This window comes from Mya arenaria, chromosome 4 (assembly GCF_026914265.1).
Source record: "Mya arenaria isolate MELC-2E11 chromosome 4, ASM2691426v1".
In the NCBI taxonomy this organism is placed as follows: domain Eukaryota; kingdom Metazoa; phylum Mollusca; class Bivalvia; order Myida; family Myidae; genus Mya; species Mya arenaria.
Genome location: NC_069125.1, coordinates 26,207,284 through 26,222,013, shown reverse-complemented (window position 1 = coordinate 26,222,013; position 14,730 = coordinate 26,207,284). Strand labels below are relative to the sequence as shown.

The following is a 14,730-nucleotide window of genomic DNA, read 5'->3' as shown; positions in this document are numbered from 1 at the left end:
TGTTTCATGAATTAAGATAATACAATGATCTGATTTTGAATCTCATCCGTCATTAAATAATGTGGAACAGTTGAATTTCCAAAACAAACAAACAAATATTACTCCATTATCATGTAATATTTTTGTAATGTAATATCCGTCAAATATTGTAAACGAATTAAACAGTCATTTTGTAAGCATTTCAAACATTATAAATAAAACAAAGTTTTTGAATACAAATTTTAGAAACTTAAAACATATTCTAGATACAAAACTAGGTACAAATAGGTTTGAGATTAAACATATTACCCCTTATGAAGTCCATACTATTATTGATAAATTAAATGTTGGAAAGGCCACAGGCATAGATGGAGTAGGCCCCAAAATTTTGAAGCAATGTGGTGATACTATTACACCTTGTATAGCATCAATTATCAACAGTAGTATAGCGCATGGAGTTTTCCCTGATAAACTGAAAGAAGCACGAGTAATACCAATTTTCAAGTCGGGCAACAAAGAGGACCCCAATAATTACCGCCCCATTTCAATACTCCCAACTATATCAAAAATCTTTGAAAGGCATATAGCGACACAGGTACAGTTGTACTTTGAGAAAACCGATGTCATACACAAAACACAATCTGGATTTAGAAAACACCATTCATGTAACACTGCTCTAATAAGACTTATAGATACTTGGCTTAAAGATGTTGACAGTGGTAAACTAGTTGGTGCGATATTTTTGGATTTGAGAAAAGCTTTCGATTTAGTTGATCATGAAATTCTTCTTTATAAATTGAAACTGTATCATTTTTCTGAAATAGCATTGAATTTGTTTAAATCATATCTTGAAAATAGAAACCAAATTGTAAAGATTGGCAAAATTAAATCGCAAAAACTCACTGTTACATCTGGGGTACCCCAGGGTTCCATACTGGGACCCTTGCTTTTTATTTTATACATAAATGATATTGCAGTTATGCATCCAACATTAAATATAGATCTATATGCAGATGACTCAACACTTTATGAATCTGGATATCAGTTGACGGATATTCAAAATAAATTACAACATCATTTAAATTATGTTAATAAGTGGTGTCAACTAAATAATATGTCATTGCATCCTTCCAAGACTAAATGCATGTTAATAGGGTCTGCAAATAAATTAAAAAACACTGGGAATCTTGAACTTTGTATTAATGATGTTCAAATAGTTAATGTTGTTGTGCAAAAGTTATTAGGGTTGTATATAGATAATACACTAAACTGGCATGTGCAAATCGATTATGTTTGTAAAAATCTGAATAAGAAAATTGCACTTCTAAAAAATATAATATATTTCCTCACACCTGATACAAAACGAATGTTTTACAATGCATATATTCTGCCAAATTTTGATTACGGCTGCTTGGTCTGGGGCAAGGGAACCAATTCATATGTGAATAAAATAAATAACTTACAAAAACGAATTGCAAAAATCATACTTGGTAAATCTAAACGAGATTCATCAACAAATCTATTTAAAGAACTAAAATGGCTAAACTTCTCGGATAGATGTAAATACCACGCAGCAGTATTAGTTTACAAGACGTTGAATAGCATGGCTCCATCATATATGTCAGAATTAGTAACAGTTTCAGACAATAATGTATATATGCTAAGATCAATGGCACACAAAGATATTGTTTTACAAACTAGACCTCGTACTAATTATATGAAAGCATCGTTTACATATTACAGCAGAATTGTTTGGAATAATATACCTTTGGAAATACGAGAATCAAAAAACTTTAATACGTATAAAATAAAGGTCAAACAGTACCTCATAGGAAACTTGTGATTATACAAATTGTGATGTTTTATTCATAATTATATTTAACTGAGAGTATCTGTCTAATATTGATTCAACATCATCATCATGTCATCATATGCATCATTATCGTCAGCATCAACAGCATACTTATAATCATCATCATCATCGTCATCGTTGTTAGCATCGTCTTCATGTTTGTCTTATGATTATTTGCCATATTTTCATTCTGTTTCAGAGGGCCATATCGAAAATAAGATTCTGTAGTTTTGTACATGATCTTAATATGTCACCTTCTTAAAATAAAGATATTATTATTATTATTATTATTATTATGTTTAATTCATTGTTTTAGGCTATGTCACGAAGGTATCATTAATTCTATAGCCATCAAACTGGCTTTATAATTTAGATATTCGAATACTAGTAGTTCTTTTGGAAAAAGAAGATTTTGTAGTGTTTGTTTTGTTGTATATGTCCACTGATATTGTTCTGGCTGTGTATTTTTTCTTCAATATCGAAACTATAATATTTCTTATACGTACGACTACTGAATAACTTATCTTGAATATCGCGACACAATAAATCAAGGTAAACATTTAGGTATGAATAACACATTTGAATAGATGCCTACTTTAAAACATGCGTTTGGGTAATACCTTAAGTATAGATAACACAAACATTAAGTATTGATTTGTAATACATGCTAGATATTACTAAAACAAAGAGCATGACCCTTTTGGACAGGTAAGGGCGTGACATGTATACATACGTAGGTATTGATCAGTAAACCAGTACAGTATCGATCTTATATATATATATACTCTTAAGATTGTCAGTCTTTTGAGAGCGGATATTTCAATAGCATGACAGTATCCTCAATACTATTAAATATAAACAACCCGGAAGAATGGCACGTATATTGCGCAGTTATCAAAGGTTTTTGTGGGCGACAAAACGCATTTAGGACAGTTTTCGTCTTTTGCTGTGTTCATCGACACGGATACCGGTGTTATTTCATCAGATATCGGTGAGAAAAGATAATTTGCTAATATTTTAAGAAATATAACTATAAGTTATAAAGTCTCTTTTTTTTATCTTTTTCGAAATCGAATTGTAATTTGACAGTAGTACCCGGTACAAAGGTACCAATCGCGTAGCTGATTGTACGCGAATGCGCAGTATAGTATCATAATTGAAATCTGACAAGTCGAAGTTTCTGTCATACCAAAAATCCTTAATTTGAAAAAGAAGCCGAACACCTAACCCATATATAGGTATCGATCTGCGTAATCCCAAATTGGCCTTTGCTACACGCCTGTATGTTTAGAAGAGGATCTGTGTTGATTTCAGTGCAAGATCGTATTTTTTTTTCAAGTGTGTCATAGAAAAACATATTAACAAGTGACGGAGCAAATGTTCGAACACTCAGCTTCAAAACTCAAGAAAACGTTAGAAAAACAGGATTATTATGTTTCTAATAAACAGTAAGTTGCTTATTTCCAAGTATTTATTTATCCTAACTAATGCTATCTTTTTTTAACTATCAAATTATGATTTGGGGAACATTAACTGGTTCAAAACTGACGTGTTTACATTTGATCAAGGGCAAGTTACTAGTCCACCTAAATGGCCGTCAATGAGTCTTTTGACGATTTTTAAACTATGGCAGACTCGAGAAGCGTTACAGGGATACACATGAAATGTCAAAATAATAAAAAAAGTATCCCTGATCGCTCATTATTGTAGCTAGGCAAGTTACATGTACTATAATGGATGTTAAATGTAATTCTGAAAGTTGATTTTTTTCACTACTTTGTTTGCAGTGAATATATCAAATTGCAATGCAATATATATTTGATTTGTGTGTTTAATATATGGTATGTAATAAAGGAAATTTGAGCTGAAAGAGCACAAACATTGAGTTTTGTTCTTAAATATTGAAAAATGAAGTGCCATAAACCCTAATTGAACTCGGAAGATATTATGCCCAAAAGGATTTGATTCCAAGTTTGGTGAAGATTAGACAGATGATATTTAGAGTGTAAAATTTGAATTTGCAAAATTGTATTGCTCAATAGGATGGCTTTTGATCAAACCTTAATATACTGTCAATTATTCTTGAAATAACATGAGTCAACATGTCTCCAAATATGTATTTTAGTAGCTCTAATCAGTGTACATAAAAAAGTGATAAATTACTCAGAATTTAATTAGATGACAAATATGAGTTTTCTTTGTACGTTTGTACCAATGAAATAAATACATATAGAATGTTTTGTCTATATTGCGTTATTAATTTAAAAACTAATACATAATTATGCATTCAATTCAAACAATTATAACTACATGTAGCTTAAACAAAAACTTCATAAGAGGCATTATGATTTTTACTTCATGAAGCATGATCAAAACATGATCAATATTTTAAGAAATTGTTACACTCTTGACATATTTAGACTACAAAAAAAAACATATATCTAGAGTTCACTTAAAATTTCTAAGTATAAATGGAAAAAAATGCAATTAAAAAGTGATTGATATCCAGTGAAACGTTATAAAACAAATTTAATACTGACTCATTGCGATATTTTACATTTTTTGAGATTTTTTTTCAAAACCATACAAAAAGTCTATTTTTACTTCTAATTCCTCAACTTGTAAAAATTGTAAAACTCATTTGAAATAACAGTTAAACACTACAACAGTACACTTTAATTTCTTTAAAGTAATGGTATTTAGTATTAATAACTACCAGTTAGATAAAACTGTTCCCCATTGTTACACTCCTAATGATATTCAAGTTTTTTATGAAATTACAATTTTAACCCATACTCAAGTTCTTTACAACTAACAAGTATCAAATTTCAATGTTATCCCACGACCAGGCATAACTATTGGCAGTGATAGTTTCCAATATAATATTATATTCTGGGAATTGCCATGATATATCATCTGATTTTGGCCACGTATATAATATATCCATGGAGGTACCTCCTTGCATAAATCTAAGCTGAATATCTGAGCCATCCACCTTCTATACCTGTTTATTAGAAAGTCATATTAAGATACGTAAAATATCTGTCCTTCTATCATGTATGATGAATGATATAATAATTTAAGTATTAAATTTAGTTCACATCTACTGTAAATAATTTCACCTTCGCAACGTAAAGATACTTTTTCTTTCTGCATGATGTCAAAATAACAACCACGCCATTGTCTGGTACAAATCAAATTTTGACATTGCAACATAGTTAAGCAATTATTCTATTAATTAAACAGTTCTTTTTTATCAATTAAGAAGTGGTGTTGATTTCAATTTAATAATCTTTTAATTCCCAATTAATATGAAAAAGGGATACATATTGAGCATTTTTTGTTTTGTTTATACGACTATGACAAATATTCACCTTTTGACAGGTTCAATTCTAACATATTGTTGGAGTTCTGGCAGACACCCTAAGGCTTATACTGAGTTAGGGTCACTGCATTCTCTGAGGTCTATGATGTCTGCCTGCACTATTAGGTTGTTAAAACTTTACTAGTAACACAAATACCTTTTACTGCATACCTTAGTAAATATTATATGTATATGCATTTTCAATTACTTTGGTGGCACTTATACAAGTATTACCTCAGGAACATCCCTGATATGTTCTTAGCTTACTGTAAGTATGACTGTTGCCCTGCTGGTCAGAAGTAGCCCAGAAGAAACAGTTTCCATGCTCAGACCTCTGCCCACGTATGTTCCAGTCTTTTACTGCAATTTATCCTGGAAATAGTTTTTGGTCAGAAGTGTAACATTTAGGGAAATACAAGTCGCATAGTTTTAAATTACTTAAATTATAGTTTGCCTCTTTTAGCAACAATGCTATTCATTGATTAACTATCACTGTATGATTTTTCTATTACATGTATTTATATAGTAATTAAGTTGTTTTAAATTCAAACGTTTTTAATAACATTTATAGGCAAATATATGGTTTAAACTAACTTTATCTACAGCAGATTGAAAACTCATTTCCCTGTGACTTTTCATTTTAAATTTAACATTTACCAACAATACTGTAATGCTTCTGAAAAAGAGGTTTTATTAACTTGCAAAACAATCGCGAAAATCTGTTTCACTTGCACGAATTGCACGACTGTTATCTATTGGTCATTAACCTTTTATTATCTTCACTCATGATTGTTACTCCATGACATGACTTCCATGTAATGTTCTTATTTAGTACAAGTGTAAACTGTTTGCCAACACAGTGGTTCATTTTATACGAAATGTTACACTCCTTACATTTTTAGGCCAGCTTCTTTCTAGATAGAAAGCTAAACAACAGGAAAAGTAATAACACACAAACTATTGTACATATTCAATAATGATGATTATTACTGAGCTTTGAATAAATAAATTGAAAGTTAAATGATAAATATTCCAGCTGTACTTTGAAAAGAGCTTTATGCTGTGGAAAAAAATAAAACACAACTATTCATTATCAGTATTAATATTTCATGTATTAGTAAGGGGAATTTGCTTCAATTGTGATATCAACTTGAAATCAACATATGTATTATACTAAATAAAGATATGACTTTGTCAATTACCAATTACCTTTTTGTAAAGTGTCACGTTTTTTTGTTACACTCCTGACATGTTTTGCCTGTTTTCGGGGTATAACATTTTTTACCAGTGAAGCTATTTCAGTCAAACTACCCAGACTTTTATATGACATAGACTAACAAGATATTTGAAAGAAGAAATGATGATAATTTGTTTATTATTCATTTTATTTAGGAAATGCTCAAACTACCCATTTTTTTAAATAGCCCATAGACGGCTCAAACATCTGCCTTTCCCTAATGTCAACTTCTCAGTGTGTAACAATGTATAAACTATAATACATTGAGCCGGTGCTGTGACATTCTGCATACAACAAAACAATACAAGTAATGAAGTGTTCTTTCAATTTCAAACGCATTTTTACAACAAATTAGTCTTATTTTGTGTCAAATATCATTGAATCAACATCCAATATCAAATTCCTGTTCACGCACATATAACAGGTGCTAATGTCTGAAATTCCTTGGTGGTAGATGGATGGATGAAGCAAGTATGCTGATGACGTCATGTTCTGCCCTTGGGTCAAACTGCTTCTGACCCAAAACAAAATGGTCTCACACTATGTCCTGCCCTTGGCTTAACCTGTTTCTAGCCCCGATCGTTATAGTACATCACAGTTCGTCCTGCCCTGGGGTCGAACTGCTTTTGGCCTCGAACGAAATTGTTAGTCCTCTCTTGTGGTCACCCCTCCCCCCCCCCCCCCTCCCAACCCGAACGAATGGTCTGCCCTGGATCCCCTTATGTTTACAAACGAGTAATGAATGAATCACTTGGGCCCCATGATTGTAATAAGTTGACCTATTAAGCTCTATGCTAACATGGTATTATAACTGTGACGACCTTGCTCAGTACAGTTTTTGAAAGTTCAATAACGTCTAAGGTTTCAGGATTTTTTTTATAACATAAAACATTCTTATTAGAAAAATACAAAACAGATAAAAACACTTTTCACATCGTAATAAATTTATAAACACCCCAGCTGTAGGCCAAACTGTCGATTGACCCATAATGACAGGCTTTGTCTCTCACAATCAATGGATTGATTACATGTAGACCAAATTATATATTAAAATACAACTGATGCCAAGGCTCTAAATCAGTGTGTTTATTATTATTACGTATAATATAAACACACAGGGTTAAATTACCATCTTGACTTTAGAAATATCTCAACTATAAAATGCCAAACTTACTTAAATATTTCAGCTCAAAATGTAATTATTACAATTACTCTTCTTATCAAACAATACGAGTAAAGTAAAACTAGAAATACTAGATTTTAGAACTGACTGAATAACCTTCAATTATTCTCACTCCAACTCTAAATTTACAGATCTCTCAAATAAGATGTATATACATTGAATCGTCCAACTGTTCCCACCAAAAATATAAATCGAGCGACTATGGTTAGAGATTATATCTTAATAAGACAAAGAAAGACAACCCTGTCAATTTAGTGATTGTAGATTTGCTTGTTTTCTCCCTTTATACATCAAAAAGAACTGAATTAAACATAACATGTAATAAAGTTGAAATTCTGACTTGGTTACATTTCATTTCTTTTTCTCAATTTTTAGCTGGGGTTCTGCCGAGTGTTTTATCTATTTTACATAACAAACTGAATCCATTTTGTAAAAAAGTCAAATTTGAAATTATGAAATTGAACATTTTCTAGTAAACAAGAATCATGACATTGATGGATAATAAATCTGCAATAGAGCAAGGGTGTTGAGAAATGATTTGACACAGTTTTAGCCCAGTATGTAATTGACAATGCTAGATTTAAGTTTTGTCAAAGTATCATTTTAATTTAAGGATATGTGTTCTGTATTAAATGGAAAATCCATATCCAAAATGAGATGACCCATCATCATGTGTGCTGTATCCATATTATAAGCTTAGAAATGAACTAATTTAATGTCAATTGGTTTTGTCAGTGTATCATTTTAATTAAGGATATCCGTTCTATTTTTCAGGAACTATACTTCACCAAAATGGAATGTAAAATGCTAGTGGCTTGTTGTGTGTTAGTGCTAGGTGTATCCAAAACAGGAGTGCTAGCACAGTTAAATCAAACTAATTATTCAGTAGAATTTCATGGTAAAACCATCCAGTGTAAAATGTGTCCGCCTGGCTCTTACTGGATTAAGCATTGTAGTCAAGACGGTGGCAATGCACAATGTCAGGACTGTCAGGATGGAAGGTTTAAAAAGCACTATAATCGAGAGCTCTATTGTAAAAGGTGTACTGAATGTACAGGAAATGATCAACCATCGGGTGAAGTTGTGGTGGAGGCCTGTACGCGGTTACACGACACGATATGTGGGTGTAAACAAGGGTACTGGAGAGAAGGACAGGTCGGGAATTGCCGAGAAGTGTCGCCGTGTGAGCCCGGATATGGCGTGAAAAAAATGGGTATGTTATTTTGCATTCATCTAAAACCAGAGGTACAGATATATATTTTACATACACAATAGGCTTGATCCTAAATGCAGAATTTAAAGGCATGTTACATTTGAAAACAAACAGACAAACTATAGGATAGGTCGACCATGAAACAGAGTTAGGAGTTTAAACGACTATACACATGTTAAGGGGCCATCTTAATTTTGGTCTGAACAGCTTTTCCTGTAAATTGATCGTTGTAACGGTACTGCATTTAAACAATTTGTATTCATACTGATACAAACAGATAGCATCAGACAACTGTTATTTTTTTCTCACCTGAGCACGAAGTTATTCTTGTCTGAAACCATGCGGCCCATTCCCTTGATTTTTGGAATACATCATCATGTAGTATATATATATAAAGTACTGTAATATCTTTGAAGATCTTCTTCTCTGAAATTGCATGGCATAGACCTTTGATATTTTGTATATAGTGGTTCTAAACCAAGACTGCTTCTCTGAAACTGCAAATCCATGACTTTATATAATATCTAGAATGTAGCCTCAAGTAGCGGTCAATACAAAGGTTGTTAAAATAATGTTCCTTGGATCAATGCTGACCCGCCTTGTTAGGGTCCCAGGTTTTCTATATAATTACATATATGGTAAATTTGAGAAAATCTTTTTCTCTGAATCTGCATGGCCCAGACCATTAAATTTCGGTATGTAGACTAATTTAGATGCTTTTTACCAAAATTGTTCAAGTAATGCCACTTGGGTCAAAGCTGGCCATCCCTCTCCGGTTTCTTGGTTTTTTGTATATTTATATTTTTATATATATTTAAACAAAAATCTTCTTGGAAACTGCATGGCCCAGAGAAATTATATTTTGTTTGTAGCCTCATGTAGTTGTTAGTTACTTTTTGCATCAAAAGCAACCAATGACTACCTTAGCAACCAATGACTAAATTAGCAACCAATGACTACCTTGGCAACAAATGACTTCCTTCAAGCAATTGCTTAAAACTCATAAGCATTAAATGTATTTTGTACATTATTTAGAAAGAGAAAACAAAATAAATGTGAACCATTCTCTCTACATGTTCAAGGGGCTTTTTGGAACGAAATCAAATACAATGGCATTTCCAGTAGCGTGCGTGTATATGCAAGGTGTTTGTATCCAAGGCAGTACCTGTTTTAAAGCTGCAGTTAATCATATTTTCGTTCCAAAGTTTATGCTGTACGCCGTAAAACCCATTTTTCTTAAAGCTTTCGTTCACAAAACTTCAATGTTCGAACGCAAATATTATATTTATTTATTTTGTCATCAGTCTTATATCACTGGTTTCCAGATATTTACGCAAAGAATTGTTCATTCCAAGAAAATATATATATATAAAGTTGTCAATACAGTCAGTCTGTGAGAGTGCAGCTTTAATTACATATTGTCCATTATAATTGACCTTTGTTCCTTTTCTTGTCTGGAGCATAACTAGACAAGAGGGCCATGATTGCCCTAAAACGCTCACCTAAGCGAAGGGCCACATCTTTGTGACTCAGTCTGTGATACAGCATTAATAAAAATGTTGCAATAAAACATATCTTTACTGATGACGATGCCTTGTTTTATATTTGTAAAGGGTCATGCAATGAAGTTACCTGTAAAGTTTCATTGAATTTGGCCATTTTGTTGTTGTTGTTAATCAATCACAATGCCTTGTTGTATTTTTGTAGAGGGTCAAGCAATGAAGCTTTCTGTAAATTCAGAGAATTTGACCTGGTAGTTTCAGAGGAGATGTTTTTTTAAAGCAAAACAGGAAGTTGGCCAGTTTGTTGTTGTTGTTGATCAATCGCGACCCCTTGTTGTGTTTTGTAGAAGGTTACCAAAGGAAGCTTCCTGTAAAGTTTCATTGAATTTGGACTGGTAGTTTTAGAGGAGATGTTGTTTTTTTAAGCAAAACAGGAAGTCGGCCATTTTGTTGCTGTTTTTGTTATACCCCTGACAAACGAAGTTTGAAGGGGGTATATTGGAGTATATACCATACAATGGTAAAGCATAATGAGAGGAAGTGCAGTGTACAATAACCATAACTCTATTCTTGCTTATTACTGAGTCATAGCCCTTTGTTACTTTTTTTGTCCGGAGTATAACTTGAAAAGTACTGGATGGAATTCAGTGGAACAATGGTAAAGCATAATGAGAGGAAGTGCAGTGTACAATAACCATAACTCTATTCTTGCTTATTACTGAGTTATAGCCCTTTGTTACTTTTTTGTCCGGAGTATAACTTGAAAAGTACTGGATGGAATTCAGTGGAACAATGGTAAAGCACAATGAGAGGAAGTGCAGTGTTCAAGAACCATAACTCTACTTAAGCTAATTACTGAGTTATGGCCTTTATTTGTTTTTTTGCTGTCAATTTTTTTCCATACATTAACTTGCAAACTACTTGATGGGATTTATTGAAACTTCATACAATGGTAAAACACAATGAGAGGAAGTACAGTGCAGAATAACCATAACTCTATTTAAGCTAATTACAGAGTTATGGTCTTTAATACTTTTTTCTTGTCCAAGCATAACTTGAAAATTGGATGGAATTTAATAAAGCTTCATACAGTGATGGATCATTATGAGAGGAAGTGCAGTGTACAGGAAACGCGATTTTATTTCAGCTAACTACAGAGTTACTGCCCTTTGTTACCTTTTTCTTGTCCGGAGCATATGACGAAGCCAACACAGTAGCCACCGCCGACGAAGTAGCCAGCGACACGATCAGCAGCAACGCCGCTGATGGTATCCTGGAAGACCGGACGTTTGACATCTCGAACAGGAGCTTCGATCGACCCCTTCATCCACTAGATGAGCAGCTACCGGACAGGCCCCTAGACAAAGAGGTTCCCACTGATTTACCGGTGACTTTCGAGGTCGTAGAGGGTGGCAGCGAGCGAGGTGGCCAGAAGCTCGTCAGTAGTGCCGGATACACATACACAGCTCGCCGTAACAAGGGTGGTCGCACTAACTAGACGTGCAGTATAAAAAGCAAGAAGATGACTTGCCCCGCAAGCGTCAAGCAATTATGGCGATATGTCCACTCCAAGCATCGTCGGTCATGTCCATCCGGCCGATCCCGGTGCCGCCAAGAAGATAAAGATATCTACGAAAGTGAAGGAAGCCGCTAGGGAGCGTGTCTTCGAGTCCGCAGCAAATCGTCGAGCGAGTTATGAAGCAGATGACGACACCAGATGACTTCAGCCTACCAAAGCCTGGAAACTTGGCGCGAGCGGCAAACCATCACAGATGGCAACGCCCAGATGATCCAGCTGACCTTGAATTCCAGTTGGAGCGGGAATTCATCGGCGAGGAGTTTATCCTTGACGATATACGGGTCGACGGTCAGCGCCATATCATCTTCGCGACGCAGCAGCAGCTACACCACCTCCGACAGTCTAGGAGATGGTTCATAGACGGGACCTTCAAGCTGGTGAAACATCCGTTTTACCAGCTCGCCACCATCCACTGCTTTGTAAAGAAGGGTGAGGACACAAAGCAGGTCCCACTTGTCTACGTACTGATGTCACGAAGAACTAAACACGACTACATAGAGGTGCTGAGAAGTCTGCTACGACACATAGGCCAGCCATTGGTGGAGTGGTTCATGCTGGACTTCGAGGCCGCCACATGGTAGGCAATCCGAGAAGTTTTCAGCGAACATCTGCTGACCCGCATCCAACGTAAGTATGCTTCAATTCATGGACGACTCTTCGACGCCTGGATCCACTACGAGGAGGACGAGCTCACCACCATCGTCCAACTACTTCGGACGATCAGCAACATTGCGGGACTGGGACCAACGACTCCTTCAGAAGACGTACACGACGGTGACATGACGAATTAAAATCAGAATCTAACTCATGCCCATTTATTTTTCATTATTGACTTTGTCATATATATGCCCATGAATTCCATAATCTGACTGTAAGTGTAAAATGCATAGTCATGTATGTCACATAAATAAATATATTGAGATTGTTGTGTAAATGATGTGTCAAATATTGTGTTTATTAAAGTTGCATAAATAACTGTTAACTTTTTAACTTTAAGATTGTTGAGTTAAAATATATATGCTATCCTGTTTATATTTATTAAATAGTTTTAAACACCAAGATTTCTTCATTTATTAACAATGCTATTTTAAATAAAAAATATGCAAAAACACGGTTTTGAGTAATAAACGATTTCACACACTACGCATATCAACATACACATCAGAAGGTAAAATATTCAATAAAATGATCTAGTCTACTAAATTATTCCTTTCTACCTAAATTGGTGTTTGCTCACACCTAATAAATTGGACATAATAGTTGCATTAATTGCTACTTATAATAAGGTTGACGAACTGTAAAAATATGTTGACGAAACAACTACCCATTTTGTACTATAAAATAAGGTAGACGAAATGGTAAGGTGACGAAACATCCGGTACCCTTTTAAGCTCACCAGAGCACGAAGTGCTAAAGGTGAGCTTTTGTGATCGGTCTTTGTCTGTCCGACCGTCCGTCCGTCAGTCATTTTGTCAATAATTGCTTAAAAAACATCTCCTCTGAAACTATATGGCCAAATTCAATGACCCTCTTCAAAAATACAACAAGGGGTCACGATTGATCAACAACAACAAAAACAAAATGACCAACTTTCTCAACTTTCTGTTTTGCTTTAAAAACATCTCTTCAAAAACTACTAGTCCAAATTCAATGAAACTTTACAGGAAGCTTCCTTTGGTAACCTTCTAGAAAAATACAAGGTTGATGGATCGAAATTCAGTGGGATTCCCACCCCCCCGCCAGGGTATATGGCATGTATGGTATTTTATTGTACACATCAAATGACTGAAAAAAGAAAAGATGTTACTTTTGTCATTTGAATGCTCATAATATGTGTACATATACTTGGTTACTTTACAAAAAACAACAACATGATACCTTAGTAAAAATCAAAGCGCTGATAGCGCTGTATGAACAGGGTTTAATACGGGTTTTCACCATTATGATTTACGATCATGTGTGTATTAATAAGGTGCTGATATGTTGCACAGTGAATCTAAGAGTCCCCGTGCAAAACAACCACAGGGGCCGCTCCAGGTTTATTGAAGCATGATGGTAAATGAAAAGATAATATTTCATTGACAATTAAGTTAATGTCGCTGTGTAAGAAGGCAAACAAGGATGGAGAATGTAACCAATCCAAGCAGAACTCCATCATATGGTGTTACATATGAGTATATATATATATATATATATATATATATATATATATATATATATACTAATCAAACTGTACTCATTAGAAAGAGTTTGCCTATGTTGCCTTGTTATTCACAAAAATACTTCGAAAATACAACAGATTAAAGAGAAATAGTTTCTTAATCAAAATGATGAAAATTTAAATAATTTCAAACAGTTGTAGATGAAACACCTAAACAAGTTATTAAATCCTCGATATTTTCTCATATATTTACACCAAATCAGCAACAATAGAAATCGATTCATTTCAATAAATTTCCATTTTCAAAAATAATTGCACAAACATCCGTCTATACGTACACTCTATATATATATTTATACATCATCAAGTTAGCATAAAATCTTTAATTTCAAAACTTTTTTTTTCTTCATTGTCTATAATGTCACCAACTCTCTTCTATTTCTATATCGTCAGGTAACTCATCAGCACTTTAGCACGTTTGTTATTCCCATGTGGGCTATCACGTGATGTTTTAAGCAGGGAAACTGTTATGATCATTGAGATCAATGAGACCATGTTCCAGGTTTTAAGATGAGAATACATATGTAATTCCTAAGCGAGGGTGGCTCTATATGTACAGGTTACCATATGAAGCAGTTTAATAGTTCAAACAACAAACAC

At 33.9% G+C, this 14,730-nt stretch overlaps 1 pseudogene; it reads left to right on the top strand.

Annotated features, from left to right (window-relative positions):
- The first annotated feature begins 8,824 nt into the window (after positions 1 to 8,824).
- LOC128230721 (uncharacterized) lies at positions 8,825 to 12,700 on the top strand (annotated as a pseudogene).
- The last annotated feature ends 2,030 nt before the right edge of the window (positions 12,701 to 14,730 follow it).